The 27,287-nt window shown below is 42.0% G+C and overlaps 1 long non-coding RNA gene across 2 annotated transcripts in view; it reads right to left on the bottom strand.

Moving 5' to 3' along the window:
- Positions 1 to 27,287, bottom strand: part of LOC120373618 — a 35,367-nt gene that overhangs the window by 2,577 nt on the left and 5,503 nt on the right. The window lies entirely within an intron of this gene.

Below are 27,287 nucleotides of genomic sequence, written 5' to 3'. Positions count from 1 at the left end.
TGATTCCTTTTAACAGGTTTATTCTTAAACTATCACTGCTATTAAATATTGGGACAGCTAAGTGGACAAAGCATCCCACTTTTACCACAAGGACTACAATTTATTTGTTGTCACAAATTTACCACAAGCAGTTAGGGACGGTTAGCTCTAGCAGGTCACAAGAGGCCGTGGTAATGAGCAGAGCAGAGATGAAATGGGTTCTTTATCCCCAAGAGGTTCCCTCGAAGGCCAGAGTTGAAGTTGCTGGCAGAACAATGCAAGGAAAAATGCTACAGAGTCCACAATTTTTGCTGCAGTTAGCTAGGGAGATGAACAGTTGCACTGCCCTCATGATGCTCCCCAAACATTTCATAGCCACATTTTTCTCACTAGAAGGAAATCAAGACTGCCTTAAGGACAGGCTTTTTGATGCTAGCACCTGTTCGCTTCTCCAGCTTATTACTGTTCATTATTTCTATTATTGTAGAACATCCCTCCCCCACTCAAAGATCAGATCCAATTGCTCTAGGCACTGTTCAGGCAAGTAAAATGATGTCTGACAGTTTAATTTGGGATGTTAATCCCAGAAGTTTTAAATTCCTGCTTCCCCACCCCCCAACTATCCCACTCCCATATACAGATATTATAAAGTGTCAAACCTAGGAATCCCCTGGGCTTGTACTTCCAGTAATAAAAAGGTTGGAATGAAATAACTTGATGCTCACTCAAAAACCTACAAATCTGGGCTAATATATTTTAAATGTAAACCCCAAATCTCTCTGAAACATTGTGTTATGTTCCTTTATGCCTTCTATGGTGACACAGGATGCATACAAATTGCTCTGTAAAGGACAACAAGACAGCATGAAGGCTGCCACAGCCCCTTTTGCCTTTAAAATCGTATGGGTTATAATACAAAATGCTCCTGTCTGGTCTCGAAAGCTGTGCCTCTTCCTTCTTTCATTATGAAGACCCAGTGGATTGCTTACTTAGCATACACCAGAGGCTATAGATAGGGTGAGCAGTCACTGCAGCCAGAAAGCCCCAGTACAGAACGAATGCAATTACCCTCAATATGCAGCTACTTTGGAGCTGAATTGTGCCGAAGAGAGAAACCCTCCAGGTGACAAAACCATGCGTGACTGGGAAGAACAGCCACTGCCACTCAGCTGAAAAAGCAATGCAGTAAGTGACTCTGATATTGCAGCAGACACGGACGGTTTCCTCCGATTAGTTGGGAATTGAAGATTCGCAGCTTTTTTTGAGCGAGTGTCTACAGTCCAGGAGCAGCGTCAGAGTTCTGTGAATGTCTCATAGTTCTCTTGATTCACAAACCAAGACGACCAAATGTAACTGATACGCACTGATGCTACTGCATACATCTCACATTGTGTGTGTGTGTGTGTGTGTGTATATATATATATTGCAGAGGAGGAGTGTTTGCTGTATGGTTCTGTGCTGAACTAGTATTGTTAGGTTTGTCATGCTTTTCTATAGTCATTTTTAACGGTGATTAATGGAGGGATGTCACTTAACATGATAGTGCACACCTCTGTATTACATTTTAATTAGACATCGTCATTTATGTGCTGGGGTGCAGGTTATTTCCATGCTATCACTTTAATGTTTAGGTTTAGAGGGACTTTGACTGGCAAGTGTTAAGCTGTTTGTTGCAACTATCAATATGAATGGACACATACCCTGTTAAACAATAATTTTAGCTTGAGTGGATAGGTCTAGTTTGTGATAAAATACTTAAGATAATTGGGTCTAGGTAGCAGCTGATTTTTGTTGGTAAATACTTGCAAGCAGTACTTAGTCATGCTGTATCTTTGTGTTTTTATAAATTCAGATGTTCTTCTGATCCCACATGCTGCAGTAAGAGACTGTGTAATTTATAACGTGTAGCTGAGTAACAGCATGATTTGAAGTTTAGTTTATGAGACAGAATGTGTCTCTCATTTAGCAAGTATTCGCGGAAGAGGAGTTTGGGTTATAATCATAGGCCTTCACTATAAACTCAGTTAATCTTTAGCGGCAGATTAACAAATTTAAAGATGTGCAGTTGAATTTGGGGCTAATTCTGAGCTGCATATTTTCTTGATACAGTTTCTTGATACAAATTTGTTCAGTATGTTGTGGGGTTCTGGATTTAGATACAGTCTAATCTGGCTATTGTGGCCATCACTGCCATTTTGGGTTGTGAAAAAAAGTTTAAAAAATATAAAAAGGCATTATTTTAAAAAGTTAAAGTGTTACCACTGAATTATAGTTAGAGATGCTCCCAAGCATTGAGTCAAATGTTAACATTAAGCAGCTGTGAGGTCTTGTTAAACAAGCCACTACATTTAAACACTCAACTTTGGTCTAAGAGTTATTGTCTGAACTATTGGAAAATGAAGTTCCTCACATTATAAAAGAGAAAGCTATCCAGTTCATTTACTTCATCATGTTAGTTCTGTACAAATTTCACTGTAAACCAATGTTTACTGGGAATTATAGTGTTCCAATGACATGACTGAAGTAAAGTTTTTGTTGAAATATTTTGTGCATGGGTATTGTTTAAAGCATAGATGTTTTAGCCTTAGGCAAAAATGAAGAAACTGAGAAATACATTGAAATTACAATTGAAGGGTATCAGGCCTTTCTTCTCAGATGTAATGTACTTAAATCTTACTGGGTTTTTTTCCCCACGTAAGTAGGCACACAGCTGGTTTTTAGATCTGCTCCCTCTGAGAAGGCAAGCTAGAGAATTTTCTCCGTCCAGTCTAGGCAGCCTGTGACATATGGTACAGTCAGGCTAAAGTCATTAAGATGAATAATTAATAAGTTAAAGTTATTCCTCAGTAATAGGACAATGAATTGTCAAGAGAGACAAATCTGCAATTAGAAGAGACTGCATCTAAAGCTACATCCCCACTTCCCTGCCCAATTATGCTTACAGAACTTGATGGTGCTTCCAGCCCCTCTTGTCTAAGGCCCTGATTCAAAGCCCACCAGAGTGTTTCGACTAATGTGTTTTGGATCAGGGCCTTTGCTATTTTCTATAACAGGATCTCCAAATGAGCCCATAATCTCTGCTTAGTTGCCCAGCAATGAACTTGGAGCATAAGAGGGTTAAATATCCAAAGGCCTTGAATGTCTCTTATAAAAGCTTAGTATCGGTTAACTATCCTGTACGAACAGTAGTTATTTCATTTGTAGTGAGAATGCATTTAAGCACAGCCAGCCTTGACACTGCCACCAGGCTCATTCTGAGGTGAACGTTGCTGAAAGTAAGAGTTTGCCAAATGTTTTCCCTAAAAACAAAATTTGGGAGTGGGAAGACAAGAAAATGCAAAAAAGAGCTGATATTGGGAAGATATTATATTTGTAGTGAGAGTCACAGGAGGACAGTGGATTCATGTGACAATTACGTGGAAGCATGAAAACTGCTGAGAGTCTTTAAGTGTCCTGAACTGTGACTTTATAATAGTTTTTCAGCTGTGATTGTTCAAAGTGGAAATAAATTAATCAACATGTTAAATGTGAAATCCAGTTCATCTGTCATGTAGAATAAGTATATTAAGTGAGTGTAAGTGCTTTAAATTCTGCTTTACATCCTTTAAACAAAACTTAAAGGGTAAACGTAGCAAAAGCCCTGACTCATAGGGCGAGTTAACTTTATTCTATTTGCAACTTTTACAATGGAGAAAGATACAAAGGAATGTTTCCCAGGTTTAACTTTCATAATAGTTAGTTGTAGTAATTGATCAGCATCATTTAAATCATTAATCATCAACATCATTTAAGGTAATCAAGTCACAGTAACTTTTTGAAGGGTATTTTCCTATAGCTATATCCCTTTACCACTTGTTTCATTTGCAGATGCACTGAAATAGATGCTCACATACAACATGAAATGTGACAGCACCATCCTGTGGTTGGTGAACCAAATATCTGAACCAAAACCTCCACTACAAAAAACAAACAAAAAAACCCCAAAGAGCATACAGCAGTTGGATCTATATGCTCAATAATTTCAAAGTGCAATTTAAAGGAGACATGTCCCATTTGCAACTGAAGCCAATGGCACAGAAAATGCAATATATAATAGAATATAGTCAAGTATGTCCCTGGACAATATGCTAACAGTTTTTCATAGCATTTTTAGTAGAGCTGTTATTCTTCATTCCTGCAAGGATCAAGAATATTTGACAGTAATATGCCCTAAAACATAGCACACATTTCCCAACAAAATAAAAGAAGATGACAGATTTCCCCCCTCCCCCCATTCTGTTATTCAAAGCTTCTGGATCGTTTAACTGTCTAGATACTCTTAAATGGGTATAATTATTTGCATTTATGAAAGCAGATGACTTGGAACCTTCATTATTCTAGACTGATATGATCCAGGGGTGGTTTCAATCAGAGCCCTCCAATGTATTTTGCAAAACATCTTCAAATAATGGAGCCAGTGCTTCAAGCATCATTTAGGAAGAAATGTAATTACATATCAAAGGTAATTGTTTGATACTTCACCTTAGCTACTGTTCACAACAGATGCATTCCTCTCCCCTACATTGATGGGCAATATTTTTAGACAGCTGAAATGCTGGACTTGCCACACACACAAAAAAAGTCCCCAGACCTACAGTGCATAAAGAGCAGTGCACTATGTTCGCGGAGGTTAAAGGGGTAAGATAGCAACATTTAGGAAGTGCTCTGACTGAGCTGGTTTGTGGAGGGTTTTTTTGTTTTTTTTTAAATGTACTCCTCCTTCCTAATGCAAGCATTAACATGGCTATAATGTAATGTATATACTGTACATTTTGAGCTATTTCAAAATTACCTCTCCTTGTCATGCAGGTGCAATTTAATTAACCTTCAGGGTTACAGAAGAACTAACCTATACTTTCTCAGTCTTAGTTCCCTGTTCTCTAAAGCTTTATAAATATATTTAGGCAGGAATTTAGTGTCAGGTTAACATGGGTCAATGCATTTTAAATAAAGCTGTGAAATCATGGATTTCAATAAATTTGGGGGATCAGTGTGCGATAGTGCACCCCAAGTACCTGATCCTTCCGCTGACATCTGGAGGAAACCCTTAGTGCTGCATATTCAATAATGAATCTTCAATGATTTTTTCCCATCCCCTTTGAACTCAACCAGAAGATAAAACTTGTGTATGGAACATGAGCCTACTGAAACAGTGGACATTGTCTAATATAATGCCAAGAGAGAATATCATTTACATTTCAAATCCACTCCATGCAGCTTTGCCAAGATTCAAAACCTTTTGGTGCCCAGTCTGCGAGCAAGTGGAATTAATACTAGAAAGAGGGAAATATTCAAAGAAAGAGTATTCTAGCCCCACCTCCAGCCACCATTCAGTTTCCTCACCCTTTGCCTTGAACAAAGGACAGTACCTAAAATGCAGATGCTCACGTTTCTCTGGCTAGATATTTCAAAAGATAGATTTCTCTTAATTATTCTAATCTTTTCCTGTTTTACCACAGAGCTTCGGTCCAGGGCTGATAAAAAACTAGGCTTGGCTGAGAACAGAGTACGAACCAAATATGTTTGCAGGAATGGGTCTCATCACTGCTGATGATCTGGTTAATGGGAGAATTTGTCTGTTGAGTAACACAGGTTCAGATATAAGAAGATAATCATGAGGGGGCTGATTCCACCAATCTCTCTCCCTTGCTCCTCACAGTTTCTGCCGCCATTTCATTCTTCTTCCAAATCCTGGCTCCCATTCAGTCCCATGTATTCCACTCCCTTCCCGCACCCCCACTTCCATTACTGTCACCCACATCTACCTAGATTATCTACCAAAAATACCCTTGTGATAAAAGCACTCTAGTCATAGGGCCAAACAATTCTGCTCAGAGTTCAACAACTCAACAAGGTCTGTGCAGTGCTGAAATCCTGCTTACCCCCAGCTTGGAGGATCCTCAGGCTTTATTACCCCTCTGCAAAAGGTGAATTTCACCCTGGCATAAGTCAGGATCCACCACACCTACTTCAGTGACATGGCTCTGGGGTTTCACTAATGTAGTTTTAGCCCCTGCATGAGGGCAGCCCTGCTGAGAGGGTGTGACAGGTACCATATATATTATGAGATTGACTTCTCAGCTCATTTTGAAGCATTAGATGTTTGCCCCTGCCAGGGCAGGATCCAGTGCATCAGTTTCTACATCCCCATAACAAAAAATGGATGTGAGGGAAATAACATATCAAATCAGCAGGGTGCAGAGGTCCATGCCCCTTAGTGGTGTCTGTGGAGCACTCAAGAATTACCTGGTGTTTGCTTCTTGACTCCAGATATACAAGCTCTTGGGTGCCTGTAGAAGCAGCTGTTAAGAAGGAGGCGGCAAAAGCCTTGCATCCTCCACTAGGGGCACTGCAAGAGAGAAGGAGCATGGGGGAGAGGAACCTTAGCTGTCAACTGAAAGTGAGTCAAATGATACTAGCAGGATCAGAGGCAGGATCTTCCCCAATGACATACTCTGGAGCAACCAGGGCAGAGGAAACCAAACCACTAGATCAGACACATACTGGAGAAAGGAAACCATTTTGACTGCAGTCCTTTTCAACTAACTTGTACATGTTTGCCAAGTGACAGCGTGGAATCAAACAGGTTAATGATTTTTGGGTTGGGAAGGGAGCTGATCTCATGTAGTGAAAAAGTTACAGAATTGCAATCCCCAAGCATTCAAACTCAAATCAGATTGTCTTAATCTCATGATTTTTAAAAATACATGTTGCATTTTTTATTTGCCTTCTGGTTTTTGAACCTGTAGGATTTGTTTTCAAGCTTTTCTCCACAGCCAGGAGGTCTAGAAAATTACTTCATTTTTTTAAAATTAATCAAATTATCTAACATGACTCCAGAAGCTGTGGCTTTAAGAAAGCCACCAACTACCACAAGACTCATAATAAAATTATGAAAGCTGGAAATGTGTATTGTTTAATACGGGGATCATCTCACTCTACATTTACAAAAGTTTAAAGAGTCACTTTTGCAGCTTTGCCTCCAAGTCCTTTAGCAATGCAAGAGTCTCCTGCGAGAAGAAACTATAGAATTTTCCTCTCTGCTCCTTTGGGCCATCAGCCAATACTGTTTTCAGGATCAGTATTGGAGTCAGCTATTGAGTTTGCCTTATCAAAAGTTGTAATGACCTGCTCAACAAAGAACAGATAGTGGTGGTATTTGGTCCTTATCTAAAATTTACTTTGTTACAGGATTCTTTTGCTACTTTTGAAAGGTCTCTTTTTCCTCTCCTCCTTTCCCCAACCACTTAGTTTTTTCCTTCAGTGTGTTGACCAGACATTATCACCAGTTGGTCTGCTTACCTCTGCATTATGTTATCTACTTAGGTCACTAGCCCTCTATCATATCATACATATTACAGCATTAATGATGAGAGAGACAAGGAGGGCGAGGTAATTCTTTTATTGGACCAACTTCTGTTGGTGATATTAAATAAAATGAAGATTACCTCACCCACTTTGTCTCTCTAATACCCAGTGACAATCATTAATCTAGTGTAGTTGTAGCTGTGTCAGTCCCAGGGTATGACAGTGTCTATATATTTTGGGAAGAAGCAGATTCTCATTTGCAAAGAGCACCTGCCTTCAAATCATGTTCTCAATGCTGAAATTTGTGCAGCAAGTTTTTTTAAAGAAAAAAAAATGTCTGGAGAACAGCAACAGATTAATAAGCACAGTCCTGCAGTGAAGACGTTTCTTACTAATTGCTGCTATAAAGGGGTTTATTCTCAGCATTGTGCTACCACAGGGCTTGATCCAAATTCCGCTGAAGGCAATGGAGAGATTCCCATTAAGGTCTGATCCAAAGTCAGAGTATACTGAGAACTTTTTAAAAATTTTTTTAAAGCAACTAGAAGCCATTTTCATCTGCAGAAATTATGCTGATTGTGGCTTGATCCAGTTGGGAAGCCAGAGGTGGTATAGACTCTGAGCTTGCAAACCCTTACAGATATGAGTAGTCCTTATTCACAAATAGAGTGGCCCTATTTGCAAGACAATGTAACATTTGCAGAACACAGCTCATAGTGGGCAAAGATGTTGTGTGGCATCCTAAATTTCCAGTGTTAACAGTACTATCAATGACTCAATTTAAGTCTACTAAAGAAAAGCCATAGTACAAGCTCAGGACATTCTGTTAAAGTTCTTAATTTTTAAATTGATCTAAGAACATATGACTTGAAATGTTCTGTCTGTGGACATTTCATGTACCACTGCTGCACAGTTAGGAACTTCAAATGAACTGTCCTCTAGACATCCTTAGCTCTCTCACATTACAGGCCACCGAAATCAGCCAGCAAGGGCATCTTTCTTTTATTAGCAAAATCTCAGTGTCTAATGTTTGGTGGGGGGTGAGGGGTAGAACATAGTGTATCCTAAAAGTAAAGAGGCATTTTTAAATCAGGAATCAGTGTTTTGAAAGGAAATAAAGCTGCATTTAAAAAAAAACCAAAACCCTTTGTTTCTTTTCAGTAAGGAAGTGCCAAAAGGCAATTACTACAGGGAATCTGACCACCACGAAAATCCATCCACAAAAACGAGAGCTAGAAGTGATAACATCTTGCAGTTTCTTCATCTTAATCTTTCCTGCAGTTAATCCTTGAACTAGAAATGAGCCAGGATTAATCCTCAGCATTTCCTCTGGCTGTACAGCTAAAAAGCTGTGCTACGGGGACTGTGGAGGATTCCTCCTGATCCAAGGAAACCATCAAGTTATGCAAAGCTAGTGTTACTGGCTCCACACCATCCATTCCCTTGTCCACAAAATATCGGGGCTATCAGGCATGTGAGGGGGCAGGATTGGGGAGACAAAGTGGCTTAGAACCACTTTTCCTCACGTCTTCTCAGCTGTGCAGAGGGAAAATTCCCTGTAGGGGGAAAAAGTGTGTGTGGGGGCGGGAAATAATCAAGCCCCTGGGTGAAATCTGGCTCCACTGAAGACAACGGAAGAGCTGGTTAGAACAAAGTGAGCAGCTGTCTATTAAAAAACGCAGCTTTTGCAACTGGTCACTGAAAGTTTGTTTTGGAGGGGAAAAAAAGGTTCAGACAATGTTGAAACATCCTGCTTTGACTTGTCATTCAAAGTGACTTTCAAGCTTGTTACAATTCAAAATTGTAGGATATATTTTAAAAAAGTCAAAACTGAAACACAATTTCAGGGGGTGATTTTTTTTTTCCTGAAGAATTTATTTTGGTTTCATTCCAAATCAGAAAAAGCTAATTTTGAAATCTTGTGTAAAACAATTTGTCCTCCATACAGCTCCAATCAGGAGAGAAACTTCCATTGAAATCAATGGAGTCAGGATTCTATGCCATGTGTTGATGTTATGCTTTCAGATTACACTTAATCGGGTGGCCACCAGCTCAGCGTGAAGACACTTATCCTAACTGTGAGACTTTTTCCCTAGCTTTCCTTATACCTTTCCTTATTCCACAGTATATTTACCATAAAGGGTTAAATTCTGCCCTCGGATATACAAGTACAATTCCTACTTAATTTACTGGGGCAAGCTTCTGTCCTGAGTTAAAAATCAATGGGATTGGCTTAACTGGATTTGCAACTGCACAACTGAGGGCAGAGTTTGACCTTCTGTTGTCCTTAGACAGACAAAATACACAAGCTGTCTTGTTCTTTGGTCCTGAGATGCACATTGCTAGATACTGACAGTTCAGTGAATTTTGTGGTCTGCATAAAATAAAATATTGTTAATTTCTTTGTTCTTATGCCATGCCCTGCAGACCAGGCAATTCCTTCTTCAGCTGGAGTTAACTATAGCCCATTTTCCACTCCTCCCCTCATACATTTGAGAAATCTGCAGTGCATTGACCCTTTCTTGTTCCAGTCTTGAAAGAAATTCAGATTCTCTTTTCCTCCTGGCCTTACCCCAGACCGAGTTCCAATGGAATCGGAAATTATCGCCACCTCTTTCTCTTTTCCCATTAACAGGTATAGCTCACTTTTGTTTGCTTGTACCTCTTAGGAAACTATTACCCTCCATCAGATTTATAACAACCATGGCGTTAATGAAAGAGTGGATTCCAAGACCATGGTATTTCTGTGTTCGAAATATCTGGATCTGTCACAGGTGCATAAGCCAAAGTCTGGTTGCCCTGTTTACCATCTTTAACAACTTAACTGTGAGCCTCTATATGTAGCTAGAAAGGGGAGCTACCTGATCTATGAGCAAACATTGTTAGGTCACTCCAGTTCTCTGGGCTCAGAATTAAGAACTAGAATCTAAAAACATAGGCCAAATTCTGCCCTTGGAACATCCCCAATACTCCATTGGCATCAATAGGTCGCATGGTTATCAGAGGGCAGGACTGGGCTTCATTTTACTTCAAATGCATGTTGGTTACAGGTTAAAATCAACAGCCAAATTGAGGAAAAAAGCTTCCTCCTTTCCTCCCAACCCCCCAGAAAAATCTATGCATGAGATCTTCCTGCACTGACAGTCTGACTACAGATCTTATTCTGGGGGAAAAAAAACTTTCCTTCACATCCACAAATGCAGTATTGTGGTTATGCATTATGTGACTATCTACTCTGTACAATAGATGGAAATATTTACCTTTGCCCTAAATCACTCTAACAAGGCGCTACTGGCCACTGTGTGTGCTGAATGAGATACCAAGCCCAGCTTTGTAATACACCTTCCAATGAAGCTGGGGCCTCCTTGGCTTACTCTCCAGGAAGCTGCTGCAGAATCTATTCATATTCTGGCAGTAGCAAAGCAATTTAAACAAGCAGATTTGGCAGCTAAAGGGGAAGTTGTTGTTGTGTCAACACCTTGCTAAAATTGAAGATTGACAGAGAGATGGCAAGGCTTACGAAGAAGTAATCCTAAGTCTCCTAGTTCCCACAACCAACCTAGCTTAAAGAATTCTTTGAAAGGTTCCCCACACTCAGAAGATGCATGGGTAGATGAGTAACTCATAGCATTGCCTTTGATCTAAGTTACTGCATGATGCTATCTCTATATTTGGAGACAGTTTATTGAACCATAATTTGTTTTGGTTGCTTTGTGACTGATTTCCGTATTCTCCACTACTGCCCAACAAAGCTAATGAGACTTCAAACAACATAGTGTACAGAAAATTACTATGGGTAGCTTTGGAGGCGTTGAAAAGCAAGCAACTATGCCTGCTATTAGGTTATGCAAATTAAAACAGTTTTAAAAGGGAATTGTTCTGGAATAATGCTAGTCATCATACCTCAGAATGTGGCCTTAGGATGTTGGAAGTACACTATTGCTTTGCTAATATTTTTGATATACCGTATTGTTCCCGTATAGGGCGCCTTCCTCATCAAAGCCGCACTTTAAAGTTTGGTTTTTTTTTAAAAAAATTAATTTTTTTTTTTTTAAAGGGCCCTGGGCCAGCGGCAGCGCAGCACTCTGATTCACCGCCCCGGCCGCTTGGGGCTTGCGGCGGGGCTCTGGCAGGCCCAGCGCAGGCAGCCCAGAGCGCTCGCCGCGCGCGGCTGGGGGCTGGGCTGCTCCCCGCCGGCAGCCCTGAGCAGAGCACCGCTCTCCCCGCGGGCGCCGCTGCTGGCTGCGGGGCTCCCAGCGCGCCCCACCCAGCGCGGCGCGGGCAGCCCAGAGCGCTGCGCCTCGCCGCCAGCGCACGCGGCCCGCCCAGCCCAGAGCGCCAGCGCCCCTGCCGCGCCGCGGATGGGATCGCCCCGCGGGCCGCCGCCACGCCCAGCGCCCAGCCCAGGCCAGTCCTCGAGCCCCTGGGCTGGCCCGGGGGCGCCCCTGCCGCTGCTTGAGCGGCTCGCCCCGCCCTGCGCGCTGGCGCGCTGGCGCGCGCAGCGGCAGCCGCCAGCCTGGGGCAGCCCAGAGCCTGATTCTTCCGCGCCGCTGGGATTTTTGTTTTTTTTTTTTGTAAATTTTTTTTTTTTTTCCTTTTTTTTTTTATTTAATTATCTAAAATAAATTAGGGGAAAAGTGGGATACTCGAAGTATTTGTAGGTGAATTTTCCCAGCAGATTTCCAGCTTGCACCAAGGAAAGATTGCCTCAGGTTTACAGATACTCTTATTTATACGTGGACATCTATTTGTAGTTTAAGCAAGCATCAGCAAAGCGTGAATGCCCAATGCTGCTCACAATTAACTGCAGAGAAGCAAATTACATTGGCACTGTAGGCAAGGTTGCAATTTGGTAACAATGGGATATTCAGGGAAATTAAAACTGTACAGTCACGTTTGCTTATTTGCTCAGGGATTAGCATTTCTTCCTTCTTTGGCTTCACTTTCTCATGGCAATTTGGTGGTGTAATCGAACCATATTCATGTCTGGACACCTGGGGCCAAATTCAGAGATCACTTAATTGACAGCATAGCTGCATGTTGGTAAGAAAGGCAGAAGGAGGAGTAGTAAGATAAGCAAAAAAGAAACTAGTAGATCCCCTCAGCTTACTTAACGTTACCTTACATTCTCCCTATTATTGCTACATCCACTTCCTGCACTCAATGTACAAGTTACACATATTTACTGATTTATCAATGTCTACAATAATTTATGCCACCCAGGGGCGGCTCTAGGCCCCAGCACGCCAAGCGCGTGCTTGGGGCAGCAAGCCGCGGGGGGCGCTCTGCCGGCGCCGCGAGGGCGGCAGGCAGGCTGCCTCTGGTGGTTTGCCTGCGGAGGGTCCGCTGGTCCCGCGGCTTCGGCGGGCCTGCCGCAGGCCCGCCGAAGCCGCAGGACCAGCGGACCCTCCGCAGGCAAACCGCCGGAGGCAGCCTGCCTGCCGTGCTTGGGGCGGCAAAATCCCTAGAGCCGCCCCTGATGCCACCATTTACATCACTTCTGAATTAGGCCCTTGACATTTACTATTTTAATGCAGGGACGCCCAGGGCGGGGGCAAGTGGGACAATTTGCCTCAGGCCCCAGGCCCCACAGGGGCCCTGCAAGCCGCTCCGGGTTTTCGGCAGCACTTCCGCGGTGGGCCCTTCACTCGCTCCGGGTCTTTGGCGGCGGGTCCTTCAGTGCAGCAGAAGACTCGGAGCAAGTGAAGGACCCACCGCTGAAGTGCTGCCGATACCTCGGAGTGCCGCCCGGTGAGCATAAGCGCCGCAAGTGACGGGGGAAAAAAAAAAGCGATCAGCAGCGCTTAGGCTGCTCTACCGCCGCCGCTACGTTCTTCAGCAGCAATTCGGCGGTGGGTCCTTCCCTCCAAGAGGGACCCACCGCTGAATTGCCGCCAAAGACCCAGCCCTACCCCAGGGATCCGCCGCTGAATTGCCGCCAAAGACCCAGCCCTACCCCAGGCCCCCTGAATCCTCTCGGCGGCCCTGTTTTATTGTGGCACTCCAATAATGGTCCACAGAACAACATGATGATTGGAGGATATCCAAGCCTGTGCTGATCTCACAGTGTAGTGGGGTGGTTACCCCCTCTAGCCCTGACAGGGTTAAGGCTGGCCCTGGGAGAGGGCTGGGGCTGTAAGGAAAAGCCCAGGCTGCTTAGGAAAGCAGGCACAGCTGGGGCCATGCCCCAGACAGAGCACAGCAGGTCCTTATAAAAGCCTGCTAGCTTGGAGCTAGAGTAGCTCTCTCCGGTCTTGGAGGGAGCAGGGCTTGGCTGTTGGTAGCAAAGGTACTGGGCCCAGAGGAGCAGGGGAGCTCCAGGCTGGTGACTCACCAGGCTGCAGGGCCTGGTCCTAGGCCCACCCCTGAAGTACTGGGTGGTAGAGGAAGACAGCAGGTCCTCCCCCCTTGCCTGTGATGACTGGCTCTTATACTGCAGTCTGCTCCAGGGAGTGGGGAGGTCTTTGCTAACTGGCAGTAGCCACTGGCTGAGGCAAGGTGGGATTAGGGGGTTGGGGGTCTCTGGGGAGCGGAGACCCTGAGAGTGAGGGGTTACTGCCAGGGGGCAGCATCCAAAATAATGGGGCACCAGAGTCTGGGAGGGACACGGGGGCCAAGCGGTAGCGGGATACCGGCCTGCCGAGGGCACTCCAATGGCTGGAGAGCTAATTCCCTGAGGTGACCAGCAGGAGGCGCCGCAGAGGTGAGTCCCACACCGTTACACACAAAGATTTTATGTATATTTCCCATGGAGCCACTGACCATAGTTTAGGCATCAAGGATTCCTCACAATGGTTTAGCAGCAGCTGGAAAAGTCTCCTGACATTAAAGGTTGATCGGAGTTATTACAAAAGAGCAACTGACAGATCACACAATAGACAAACTCCAGATAATTCTGCTTCTCAGAAATAGGGACACCATTTATATAATAGCATCCACAAAGCTGCAGTTACTCATTATGAACTTGAACTTCAATTTCACAATTGAACATAAACATTAAATATCACATTCCCCTTAAACTGTACTGATTTCCTGAAACTGGTACATAACACAGAAGTACAATATATAATCACATTCTGCTTCTTAGCCTAATTTGAAAGGACTCTGTATGTGTATCCATTCACCTTTGGTTGGTTAAAATAAAAGTTTGACCTCTGACCATAAATCAAAGCTTAAACCTCACAGCTTGTAAGTTCCCATATCAACATTTGAGACAGTCTAGTTAAACTTGCGAGCGGTTCTATTACATATCTTATTTTCTAGAGTTTGTCCTCATACTTGCTGCATCTGAAACTTGAGGTCTCAGATTCCCATTCATACATTTGTATATTTTTAAAAAATCATGTAAATCTCCAACAATTAGCTATTGTTTTGTAACATACAAAAACAATCCTGAAAGCCAAACCAATTGTCACCTTGTGACAGGGCATTGTCCCACTCCTGTCTCTTTTCTAGCCACAAACTGCTCCAAAACTTTCTTCTAGTCAAACATGTGCAATTTATTTAATGTTCCTCCCACCATCCTTACAAACTTATGCAGCTCTGTATATACATACACTCCTTAGCTCACACTCAATCAGCCAAGGAGGAGGGGAGACAGACGGTATCTTTCTCCCTGGGAGGTCTCTCCTGGCTCTGACTCCCAAAAGTCTGCCAGTCCCTCCTAACTTTCTGAGCACATCCTTCCTGTGCCTTTTCTACTTTCTGGGCCAATTAGCCTTTTGGGCTCTCCTCAACCCAATATATCAACTGGGCACCGCTTTTCTCTTCAGGTTTATTCTGGGGAGATTTACTTGGTGATCTAGTAATCAGAGTGCTGGTACAACTGCTGTTGCCCAACACTGTCACACCTGAAATAACTAATGTTTCTTCAGTTAAAGAAGTCTCCTTTATGTTAAAGAAGAACAAAATGGAAATATTGAATGCTCAGGTAGCAAAGTTTCAAACCAGACATCCAACTAGCTAAACTGAAAGTTCAACTTTCTGCTGAGCTCTTTCAGCGCAGGACTCCTGCATGAGCTCAGAACATTTCATTGTGCGTGCGTTTTTTTTGCCACCTTGTCTGAGATAGCTTTTGGGACAGAGGAGGGAGGCTTGAAACATTTGCAGCTGCGGGAGGAAAAAAACAGAGAGAAGTATTTAAAAAGATACATTTTACAGAACAATGGGTAGACTCTTTCATGGTGAACAACACTATTCATATTACATAGCACGTGATTTCGGTACAAGGTCATTTTTTGCATCTTATATTGAGTGCCTGCGGCTTTGGTGTTATAGATCAAACATGCCGGGCAACAGAATTCGGCTTGCAGGCTTCTGCAACCTTCATAACAGCAGTGCTCTCCTTTCCCATACTAAGCAAAGCCCATTGAGTTGTCCATTTAGGGCTGTGGTTTTCATATTAACGTGCAGCAGCAGAAACCAAACTAACCCCCCCACATCCTTTTCTCTGGGATGACCGCTTTAACCCTCCCCCCACCGCACCAGGTGGCTGGTATCAGGGAAGATCCCTGCTAGCCAAATCCGAACAGCTCAGTGCCAATGCCCCCCCCCCCCCCCCCGCTTGGCTAACTGCGGGGAGGATTTCTTTTCACCCACAGGCAAACAGCTCAGTAGGAACGGCCACCTATGAATGTCCCCTTGATTAAATTCCCATATTTCAACCAGGTTGCCATGAATGATATCACTCTCCTGGGGAGATAAAGAACGGATGTTGCTTGAATGCCAGCAAACACCGGGACCATACGCTGCTAGGCTTTGTCATGCAATGATACCAGATTACTTGCTACATGCATGGCGTGGTAAAGTGTCCTACCATGGAGGATGGAATAAGGCTGCTCTCCCCAGAAACCTTCTGCAAAGGCTTTTGGAGTACCTCCAGGAGAGCTTCATGGAGATGTCCATGGATTTCCCCCCCCCCCCCAGACACGTTAACAGAATTTTCCCCGCTGCTACGACTGGCCACGCATCCATCCCCAGTCCAGGGCAAAAATAAATAAAAAAAAACTTTTTTTAAAAAAAAATATATATTTACAAATTACACACCAGAGGTCCCTTCTATAGCTTCATGGTCGGGATACCCCGCTGGGGGGAGGTTCAGTCAGGGTGGAAAAGATCTGGGGCAGTCGGAGAGCGGTGTGCTGTGTGCTGTCCTCAACCTCTCTCCCTCTCTCATCTCCCCATCCGCAAAATCCCCCCCAAGGCATGGCGCGAGATACCATCATCGTCCACCGGATCGGGGGGTGGGGTGGGCGGGTGGCGGCCCCTGCTTGCAGCTCAGCCTCAGTGTAGAAGGCTCAGCCTGGTCAGCTCGCAGTCTGCTTCTTTGTCGCTTGGCTTGGTGCTGCTCTTGTTCGCTCAGCTCCTTCTGTGGCATTCCCTCCCTGTGGAGTCCCTGTTGTGTGGCCTATCTGGCCTGGCCTTGGCCTTTTCTTTTTTTTTGGATTTCCATTCCATCATTTGAAATTAACATGCGGCGGATTAATCATTGTAGCACCCAGCGATCCATCGATACCTCCCATATGATCCATGATGGAGCTTTTTTTTGTCTGGGGGGACTGCATGGTCGGTGGGGGGGCGTTGGCCTCTGTTTTCTAATTCTGGCTTTATATTCTGGTACACACATCTTTGCTTGATTTGTGTGCATTTTGTCCATTCATGACCTTTCAATTCTGAAAACAAAGTCATGAATGTTTAAAGAAACCTTAATTTTATAATGAGTATGACTTTTGTCTGTTTGTACTCTCATTTGTCTAAATAAATCTACTTTAATCAAAACTCTTTATTAAATTTAATTAAAACCTTTATTGGTGTTTTTTGTAGGCCAGGGGTTCTCAACCTTTTTGTTTCTGAGGCCCTTCCCAACATCATATCAAAACTCCATGGCCGAGCTGTGACACAACTGTTTCTCTGCATATAAAAGCCAGGGCCAGCATTAAGGGGTAGCAAGCAGGGCAGTTGCCCAGAGCCCCATGCCATGGGGAGACCACAAAGCTAAGTTGCTCAGGCTTTGGCTTCAGTCCTGGGTGGTGGGGGTCAGGGCCCTGGCTGCAGTCCTGCACAGCGGGGCTTGGCTTTCTGCCCTGGGCCCTACCAAGTCTAACACCGTCCATGCTTGGTGGACCCCCTGAAACCCAGACCCCTGACTGAGAACCACTGATATAGGCTACAGCTCAAGTCAGCACAACTCATCAACTGCTAAGGCTGCTCTGTGTAGCTGGAGTGTTATGACTCAGTGTGGCTGCTCTCATTCAAGCTAGGCTAATGTAATGTGTTATTAAAGATCAATTTGTTGGTAGGAAAACATGGAATTGGGGTTCATTGGATGTCAGTGGGAAATGTAACGCAAATATAAGCATGAAATACTCAGGAGGAGTTGGAGAGTTTCAAGTAAGAGATGACCAAGTTTTATTTCTGGGTTTTTATAGCCTGTCATGTTTGTTTTCTTTAAAAAAAAATTAGATATGGGGGAAGGGATTTACAGAAGGAAACCGATCAGAGTTTCTTTACCATCTATAATGTCCAAACATACTTTGGAAGGATTCCATCCTCAAATAATTACAACTAATAATCAAACAATTATATTGATCGGGATAGGGAGGAGACCCTAGTGATTCATGTATCGGGTCAATTAATGTTCATCATTACCCTAGTACTTATTTTTTGAATAAGACATCACATTTTAGAAATTAGCATAAAGAAGGTTATAATGCCAAGGGAAGACCAAAGCTGATAATCATGAAATATAGAGTGAGTGACATAAATGGTATCAAGCTAGCGCTTGACCCAGCACTGTATCCTGTGTAATTTAGAGACTTTTCAAAAGGGTTTATGAAGTTTTATCACTGACAAAGGGGCAGGGAAAGGGAAATGTAAGCCCTCCAGCTTTTAAATGCACAATACTGTACATGCTTACCTTGTAGGGACTGGCCTATAGCCTGAACACACACACTTTTTTTTTTTTTGAATTGTTGTCTTTTAAATTGGTACGGTTGGTCACTCAAGGACTTCTGGGTTTTCCTTTAGGCAGATCATTTGGTTCTGGAGGCCCCGTATTAGTGCATCAAATTAATTAAAACTAAGGCAAAAGACATATTAGCAGACTTAAAAAAAGAAACATTTTGTAAAATGACCGAATCCTGTTTTGAAACTGTAATACAAAAATAATTCATAGTGAAAGGCTTACAGGAGTTTAGCTAGGATAGTTGTTGATTGGATACATTTGAGGAACTTCTTTGTCACTCAGTCCATCGGTTTTATATTCACAGATTCTAAGGCCAGAAGGGACTACTGCAGTCATCTGGTCTGACCTCCGGTATAACACAGGCCATAGGACATCCCTGAATTCATTCCTGTTTGAACTAGGGCAAATCTTACAAAAAAGATCCAATCTTCATTTAAAAGTTGCCAGTGGCAGATTTTCTCTCCCAATCTTTGGAAAGTTGTTCCAATGGTTAATTACTCTTGCCTGTTAAAAATTTACACTTTTTTCCAAACTGAATTTTTTGTTCTAATTCTATGATCCTAACACAAAGGAAACCAGACTAATAAGGCAACTAAAAAGAGAAACCTCACAGTTTGGGCTGGACCTTCTAGACAATCATTGGGGTTTTCCCCCAGAAGTAAAGTGCTTTTTGTACGTAAGACATGTCAATCTGCTCATTCAGGTGAAGAGCCCTTTGCTCCCTGTGCATTATTTGCATGAAAGTGCATCATCTTGGCTAATAGTATATCAGTCAGCTATTGTCTATGCTCTGTATAGAACTGTTAGATGCTGTGCCAAAACAAACCTTTTTACAAACTGAACATGAACAGTGTTCTGACAGTTTTGATTCCCAATGGTGCACTGACAAGCTACTAATCTACCTGAAGACAGAATGTAATTACACAATTAATCCTTTTAATCAAGCACCGCTCTTTCAATAGTCTGCTGAAGTAACAAAATAAAAATCTGACAGTCTGAAACAGGTCTGGAATCAAAGCTCCTTTCAGTAGTCTTTAACGGTAGCTCTAACGGCATATTTTATATAGAATCAAGGTGGTTGCAGCATAATCCTCCTATGAGATGACGGAATATCTGTACATGTTCACAGAGTACATCAGCAGCAAGAAAGCAACTTGCAAGCATGGATAAGAGTCCAGACCCTGTTGCCATTAGTGCAGAGTGGAGAAAAAAAAAAGAGTGGTGTTAACCCTTCTTTGTGCCCACCCCACCCAGCACAAATGCCAGGGGCTGGGCTGGGAGCTATTAGAGCAGTTTGAGACTGCTGGTCTTCACTCCAGCTTGCCACAGCCCCTCCTCCCCCTGCCCCAAGGGCTGTTTTAGCAGCCAGGGATCATAGAGAGATGTCCCAGCCATTCCTCCTTTCTCCCAAGCCATGCCCCACACACCAGGGGCAGGAAGGTAAAGTGGTGCATAAGTCAATGTGGTGGCTCAATGCCAACCATAGATTCCTTAATGCCTGGGGAAATCTGCAAGGTGCTGAATCTATCCTCACAGAAAGCAATCAAAGAATTGACGTAGGGCCAGATCTTAGCCCTTGCTCTGGTGGCAAAAAGCAATGTTTTAGTTGCTTGGGCAGTTTTCAGAGGAAATTCTTGATTGCTCTCTATCATCTGACTAGATACAAGACAGAGTCAGTGTCCTCTGAAAGGCAGCAGCACTTCCTAGAATAGTAGTACAATGCCACCAGATTAGCATTTGCAATGCTATAGTACGGTGGTTTTCATCTTCCCTTTGGAAATCTTAAATATATCCTGCAGACCTCCAAGAGTCTACAGACCACAGGCTGAAAACCATTGCTATAGTATAATCACTTATATATAGTGTGACAGGGTCAGGCCAGATGGCTACAAAAGAGTGGTCGAAGGTAGATACATTAGTTCCAGGTTAAGCGGGTCCCTTTTCCCTGGGTAAGATAACAGGGACTATTCCAGAACACTCAGGAACTTTCTAGAACTAATTAAGGCAAGCAGGCTAATTAGGACACCTATTCTTTTGGGCATAGTAATGTGATCTTGTACTTTAACACTGTTCATCAATTGTTTGGGGAGGGTGAGAAATCACACATTAATCAAGACACTCTGACTAGATTAATAGCATCATCCCATTTTATAGCTGGGAAAATGGAGGCAGACAGATGAAAATACTGGTCTAAGTTTATACAGGAAATTTGTGGCAGAGCTGGTAATAGAATCCAGATCCTCTGCCTCCTAATCCTGTTCTTTTAGCCCCAAGGCTGCCTTCTCCCATGCCCATGTTGTCATTACCTAAAGGACTGACATGGAAAAATGATGTTGCTCCAGGGAGTTGTACCCATAGCTTTCCTCTTAAATTCATGCCACATTTTAAATCAGTCACAGTGGAAGATTTCAGAGATTGATCTGAAGTTATTTTTCTGGTCTTTCTACATAAGCACAATCATCCAATACAAATCTATGGCATCAAAGCTCATTTCACACTATGCATTTGTGACTGCAGATCTGCATGCCTATCTTGCACATAGTGACTGCACACAGCCAGGTGCTTGTACATGCAAATACCAGCTAGCTTTTACACAGTGCTTTTCATCAGTAACTCTCCAAACACTTTAGAAAGGGACCCAGTAAGACAGGTAATTGTCATTACTATAAATTACTGCAGTTGTGGCAGCATTACATGCTGCTTTTTAAAAAAAAGAACTTGCCTTTCCAAAAGCTTGGCCCTCACTCCTTTCTTACTCTTTCAGAGATTGCCCTGTGGAGCTGGAGAGATTTTGTGGTTTGGTTTTGTGGGGGAGAGATGGTGGTTTTGGCTATCCTGACTAGGCCGAGATTTCCTTTTGGAGGTTGTGTGGCTAGGAACACTGCTATTATTTAGTACAGCAAGGCTTTAATGTACAGATTTAACAGATGGGAACACAGACCTAAAAAGGTTAGGGATGTAGGTATTGAAAGAAAAAAGATTGCAAGCCTACACAAACCCAGGACCTTTCTTGACTGAGCCCTCTACTCTAACCATTAGCTCATACAGTCTTTCACCAGATCTTTCTTAACATACAAGAGAGAATATTTGCAGAGTCAGAGGCCAGAGGGGTCATTTAGTCTCATACTTATCAGGTTCCTTCACCCCAGCCAGCGCCGTCAAGTAAATGCAATGCATTTCCTTTTTATTACAAATGGACCAAAGGCTTTCAAAGTCATCTGGCTTGTCTCTGAAGGAGAACACAATCCATCCCACTGGGAGACAGTTGAAAATATGGTTTATCCAGATACCAACTGGATCCTCACCAACAGGTGCTTTTGTGTGGCAGTCTCTATGGGACTGTATAGAAGGGATGTCTGGAAATGATGTGGCCCAATTTTCTGTGGTGCTGAGCACTTGGGCAGGTCCCCCGACTGCATCTCTGAAACAGAGCTTCTCAGACCAGAGTCATTATCATGGCAACTTAAAGTGTGTTTGCCTGAACAGATACCAGACAAGAACCAGTAATGAAATTCTTATGTCTCCCGCTGCCAAAGCACCATCAGACTTAGCTAATAAACAGCTAAGAGATGACCATCCAATATAAGAGGGGACAAAGAACAACTAGACGATTCTCTAGGGGGTTTTGCATAACACAATGTATCTGCTCTTTACTACCTTCCTAAAATAGCCATTTATGTCAGATAGCCCATTGCAAGCCATTGTGGGGGACCCTTGCTTCTGTTTCTAGTCTGCAATGCCCCCTTTCTCATTCTTTAGGCCAGTGGAGAATTTATACCTTTGACTAATAAATTGTTTTGCCTGATGTTTGGTTTGCCCTTGTGCCAAGTTTGTAGCACTTGTCTGTGTATCTGGGCTTTTTGCCTATTCTTTTGTACTGGGAATTTTTGCACAGGGCTTAGATACTGGTTCTGGGTGGCATAGTTTACATTGATTAAATGTATAGTATTGCCCTGATTCTCAAGCATACCTGTATTAAAATATAGTATGGTATTAATGCTTATGTATCTTACATGGTCAGCCACCACAAAGCCATGGTGACTTTGCACTGTGAAATCCTTGCAGATTTCATAGAATATCAAGGTTGGAAGGGACCTCAGGAGGTCATCTAGTCCAACCCCCTGCTCAAAGCAGAACCAATCCCCAGATTTTCACCCCAGTTCCCCAAATGGCCCCCTCAAGGATTGAACTCACAAGCCTGGGTTTAGCAGGCCAATGCTCAAACGACTGAGCTATTTGTTCCACATTAAGAGTATTATATGCATACATTTCATAAATGTAGCTTTTTAAAGGTAAAAATGCAACACATTTGCCTCCTGTGAGAAAAGCACTGTGTGTCAGCGAATTTGGGCTTTCATTCACCCAGACAGATTTTTTCACAGGAAGAAAAGTGCTCTGCCTATAAAACATACCTTGCATTTCTGTAAAAATATTTGAAGTGTGAGAGGAAAACGCACATCTTGCTCTTTTTCCTTTTCCAGCTTTGCCGGCAGTGAGAAATTTCCACACCATTCTGCTTACAGTTCTCCTAACACTGATTAATTGATAAAACATCAAAAAATGAGGACAATGGATACTTGCCTCACTCTGTAACGTTTAAATAGCATGGAGCAGTGGTTTTCAGCCTCGTTGGCAGACACCTGCTTGGATTCACATAATAGCCACATAGCATTTACAAGCCTTGGTTAAAAGGCCAAATCCATTTATTTCTCTAGGGCTTTCTGTATTGCCACTCAATATGTTTAAAGGCTAAGTGTACATTGAGGGTTATCAGCCTTCCTTTCCTGAAAATACTGTACGTATTCTGCATTAAGGGTTGTCTAGACATTAGATGGATTTGAATAGCTATCCTATGATCTCTAGGCATCACTTCTATGACTTTGCATTTTAATAGTGCCACACAAGAGGATCTCAAAGCCCTTTATAAACATGCAGGAGTTAAGCCCTACATGTATTAACATTAAACCCCCCACCACCACCACCAATAGCCAATATTGCTGCAGAAACACATTTTCCAGCATGAATGTGACAGAGATACACTGCACAGTCCCCCAGTCTGACCTATGCAGGAGGCTAGTCTTTTCTTCCTTGGGCTGGGAGGGACTGGTGTGTCTAGCATTGCTCCTCAATGAGCCCTTTGTCCACTTCAGGACAGTAACGATTCCAAGCCAGCCCTCCTCAGCTGGAAGGACAGTGACGTTAAGGGAATTAAGTAGAAAAATTGAAATATTTAGGGCTCCCTTACAGGTGAGGTACCCTGAGAAAAATAATTTTTTGGAAGTCGTCTCTGCTTGCCCTGTCTATCCCTCTAAATGCACATTACAACGCCCCCCCCCACCTTTACCAACATACCTTCCAAATCCTCTTTTGGAGTAGAGGGTAAATGATGAGTGCTCATATCTCACGCCATACATTACTGCTGAACCATGATTTTCATTATTCTTTTGCGTTTCTTTGCGAGGCTTCTAATCATTTTCAGGCTCACCATGAAGCAGAAGTTTGACCAGGAGTTATCTAGTAGTGAACTAAAGCTTGGAAGATGGGAGAGGCTTGTTCTCAGAGTTTGAGATTCCAGCAATCAGCTCTTTAGCTCTACTTAGTAGATCTTCCAAACTCAGCAACATTTGAGTAGTCTGAGATCTAATGTAACTATCAGTAACTCCTGGAATCTTAGCTAAATGTTGCTTAGCCCAACAACAAAGCAAACAGTGTCAAGTGCTTTATAAGTGAATGAAAAAGGATCAGCTATTTGACCCGTTTAAGGGAGGGGGGGTACTCACTAAATTGCAACAACCAAATTATTTAAAAAATATCTTGAATCATCTTCCAAATAAAGATGTGACCCAAGTTTCTCAACATTAAAAGTCAGAGAAAAACACTGATACAATACAAGCCTTAAATGCTTTCTCCAGACTGATGTGTGTGTTCATCAACTTTTTGGGCAACCACAAATCATCTTTTTAATCTTCACAGGAACTATCAACAGCTAGTAATTTATTACATAGATTTGTTAAAACAAATGTACTGAGGAACATTTCTCTCGTTCATATACAAATGATTTCAAACGCAGATTAACTCATGAAAATTTGTTTACTCAAACTGATCTTAAGCCTTTTGAAGTACCAGTGTATGAATTAGTTCTGACTGGAGCAATAGATGAAAAATTAAGTATGAGTTTAAAAAAAACAACAACAAAGAAACCTTACTTTATGCTACAGGTAGACAACAGTAATCAGGATCACAGGGTGTCTGTGCTACTAAAATAGAGTATTGATTTCCTCCTGAAAGAATTTTAAACATAAAAGGACAATTAGTTTTTTTAATGGAGGCAGCATTTAAAGAATTGCTTTCTAGTAGGGCTGTTGATTAATTGCAGTTAACTCATATGATTAACTCAAATTAATCATGATTAATTGCACTGTTAAACCATACCAATTGAAATTTTACATATTTTTGGATGTTTTCTACATTTTCAAATATCTTTCAATTACAACATAGAATACAAAGTGTACAGTGCTCACTTTATATCATTTTTATTACAAATATTTGCACTGTAAAAATGATAGTATTTTTCAATTCACCTCATACAAGTACTGTAGTGCAATCTCTTAATCATGAAAATGCAACTTACAAATGTAGTTTGTTTTGTTTTTGAGTGCAGTTATGTAACACAAAAATGTAAAACTTTAGAGCCTACAAGTCCACTCAGTCCTACTTCTTGTTCAGCCAATCGCTAAGAGAAACAAGTTTGTTTACATTTATGGGAGATAATGCTGCCCACTTCTTAATTACAATGTCACCTGAAAGTGAGAACAGGCATTTCCATAGCACTGTTGTAGCTGGTGTGGTAAGATATTTGCGTGCCAGATGCACTAAAGATTCATAAGCCTCTTCATGCTTCGGCCATCATTCCATAGGACATGCATCCATGCTGATGACACTCGTTTAATTTGTGACTGAACTCCTTGGGGGGAGAATTCAATGTCTCCTGCTGTTTTACCTACATTCTGCCATATATTTAATGTTATGGCAGTCTCTGATGGTGACCGAGCACATGTTGTTTGTTTTAAGAACACTTTCACTGCTAATTTGACAAAATGCAAAGAAGGTACCGATGTCAGATTTCTAAAGATAACTACAGCACTCGACCCAAGATTTAAGAATCTGAAATGCCTTCCAAAATCTGAGAGGGACGAGGTGGGGAGCATGCCCTCAGAAGTCTTAAAAGAGCAACACTCTGATGCGGAAACTACAGAACCCAAACCACTAAAAAAGAAAAGCAATCTTCTACTGGTGGCATCTGACTCAGATGGTGAAAATGAACATGCGTCAGTCTGCACTGCTTTAGATCATTATCAAGCAGAACCCGTCATCATCATGGAAGCATGTCCTCTGGAATGGTGGTTGAAGCATAAAGGGACATATGAATCTTTAGCACATCTGGCATGTAAATATCTTGCAACACTAGCTACAACAGTTCTATGCAAACGCCTGTTTTCAATTCAGGTGACATTGTAAACAAGAAGCAGGCAGCATTTTCTTCTGCAAATGTAAACAAACTTGATTGGCTGAACAAGAAGTAGGACTGAGTGAACTTGTAGGCTCTAAAGTTTTACGTTGTTTTATTTTTTAATGTAGGGTTTTTTGTACGCAATTCTACATTTGTAAGTCCAGCTTTCATGATACAAGTACTGTAGTGCAATCTCTTTATTAGGTGAATTGAAAAATACTATTTCTTTTGTTTTTTTTACAGTGCAAATACTTGTAATCAAATAAAGTGAGCACTGTACACTTTGTATTCTGTGTTTAATTGAAATCAATTTGAAAATGTAGAAAACATCCAAAATATTTAAAATTATATTGTATTGTTTAACAGTGCAATTAATTGCATGATTAATCACAATTTTTTTAATTGCTTGACAGCCCTACTTTCTAGACACAGAAAAGTTAATCTGTCTGGATCCAACCACAGTATTTCACTTTCATTAAATACTTACTATTTCTGATTATAAAGTTGAATTATTAGGAATATTATGGAATGGTTGTGTCCAGACTCTTATTTTATACATCTGAAGTTTAAATTAGTGTTGAATTCATTTGACATGCATCTGGGGACAAAACTAGGAAAAGAGATCAATTATTTGAGCAATTTTTATATTAGCTGATGAGATTACAGTTACTTAAAAAGTTCAGGGTCAGGACTGGCCCTGTGGTTTAACATCATCTGAGAATCTGAATTTGGGTGTTAAGTCCAGCCTCTAATTCTATGGCTCAGCAGCGGTTAGAAGCATTAAAGGAGGCAACATGCTAAGTTCCTAGCCACAGGAGCAAATTGTGATACATACGAGAAACCCATTTGAGTGAACGGTGGCATTGATGCATTCTGGAATAGCTGTATCTAATCCTCTTTGGTTGATATCATGGGATCCTTGAGGGGAAAAATTAATAGAGATGGGGAAAAAACATTTCCTGAACTGGGACAAAGTCAAAATCCTCAATTTTCACAAAATAAAAGAAAAAGTCTGAAAAAAATCAAGTCAGATCAAAATGGTTTTTTAAAAAATATTTCAACATCCTATTTTGACTGTAATGGGCTTCAATATTGAAACAATTATTTCAGACAAGAACTGGAATCTTTCATTTAGAGAAAACATTGAAATGAAACATGAACAATTTCAAACTTCTTTAAAAAAAAAAAAAACAGAACCAAAATGTATGGAAACTGACCCTTTTCTGCAAAGAAATTCATTTTCAACAAACTGGTGTTTTCCCATGAAAAATGTTTTTTGTTAAAGAAAAAATAAGATTTCCAGCCAGCTCTAGAAGCCAGCTGAGGAAATGGGGAAGATTCCAGAGACCCAGTTAACTCATAACGGAATTATCTTTCACTATGGATGAGATTATTTACAAAAATACATCAAGAATTTTGGATTTAAATAAAATCCCCATTTTTGTACCAGGGATGTTCTTTTGGGGAAAAGTTGGATATGAATAAAAA

This window comes from Mauremys reevesii, linkage group 10, assembly GCF_016161935.1.
Source record: "Mauremys reevesii isolate NIE-2019 linkage group 10, ASM1616193v1, whole genome shotgun sequence".
Taxonomy (NCBI): Eukaryota; Metazoa; Chordata; order Testudines; family Geoemydidae; genus Mauremys; species Mauremys reevesii.
This window is presented reverse-complemented; position numbering and strand designations above follow the sequence as displayed.